Source organism: Anneissia japonica, unplaced genomic scaffold (assembly GCF_011630105.1).
Source record: "Anneissia japonica isolate Jap-2015-1 unplaced genomic scaffold, ASM1163010v1 scaffold30285_len1114_cov221, whole genome shotgun sequence".
NCBI classification, from domain to species: Eukaryota; Metazoa; Echinodermata; class Crinoidea; order Comatulida; family Comatulidae; genus Anneissia; species Anneissia japonica.
This window is the reverse complement of record NW_022750145.1, coordinates 1-1,136: the sequence shown is the minus strand read 5'-3', so window position 1 is coordinate 1,136 and position 1,136 is coordinate 1. Positions and strand designations below refer to the sequence as shown.

Below are 1,136 nucleotides of genomic sequence, written 5' to 3'. Positions count from 1 at the left end.
ATCCTCTACAAAGGAAAAAAATATTTACAAACAATAGAATTATTATTAGGATGACAGTTTGCGTCAGATAATATCATAGGGCGATTTTTGTTATTTTACCTGACCTGTTATCGTACCGAACTCAGTACGTTTTCTTGTAACATAAAATCACATATATAGTGAAAGTATTTTTCCCCCAAGAGCGCAGATTTTAAACTATTTTACATAAACATGAATATATGAGATGAAGCCGATACAGAGGCTACCTAGGATAGATAAATTAATAAAATATCCTACGAAAATATGTGCATGCAGTAACTTACAAAACTCTTGAGTTAGGATTTCGAAATATTTTATTACATATATTTCAACACGTAATTTAAATACATTTCTATTACAATTTGAAGTAAAGAAAGAGCATTTCCAACACCAATATTCTAGCGTTCTGTTGTTTTATATTAATAGCATTGGTACTGTTATTTCGGCATCGCTTCTCGGCGTTTTGGCTAAGATCATGTGTAATATCTGTTCTTTTCAGCTTAATATCTGAAACGCTGCTCACTGAGTAGCTTCGAATATTAAACTGATTTTTAGAATTAGGCCATGGAGTAGGAGCTTGCTCCGTCCTGGCCACGGGTTGCCCTGATATTGCAGTACTTTCAGGAACAGCCTATCCTCTACAAAAATCAAAAGTCATAAAGCAATACAGAACTAAAATCAAAAACTTTCGTTTTCTTTTTTGATCTCATTTCTCTTTTTCCATGCCCTTGTAGCATACCTTTTACAAAATTTGTCAAATTTTTCTTCAATTTCTTCTAGAAGATTTAGTGAAAAAGAGCCAAGAACATATTTTAGCGTACTGTTGTTTTATATTAATAGCATTGGTATTGTTATTCTAGCATCGCTTCTCGGCTTTTTGGCTAAGATCATGTGTAATATCTGTTCTTTTCAGCTTAATATCTGAAACGCTGCTCACTGAGTAGCTTCGAATATTAAACTGATTTTTAGAATTAGGCCATGGAGTAGGAGCTTGCTCCGTCCTGGCCACGGGTTGCCCTGATATTGCAGTACTTTCAGGAACAGCCTATCCTCTACAGAGGAAAAAATATTTACAAACGATAGAATTATTATTAGTATGAGTTTGCGCCAGGTAATAT

The 1,136-nt window shown here is 34.0% G+C and overlaps 2 non-coding genes across 2 annotated transcripts; both read left to right on the top strand.

The window, feature by feature from the left end:
• The first annotated feature begins 465 nt into the window (after positions 1-465).
• On the top strand, positions 466-658 carry LOC117121265. Its single transcript, XR_004447512.1, has one exon. It is a non-coding gene; the product is annotated as a U2 spliceosomal RNA (small nuclear RNA).
• A 221-nt stretch (positions 659-879) lies between these two features.
• Positions 880-1,072, top strand: LOC117121263. The gene has a single exon (XR_004447511.1). It is a non-coding gene; the product is annotated as a U2 spliceosomal RNA (small nuclear RNA).
• Positions 1,073-1,136: the final 64 nt, after the last annotated feature.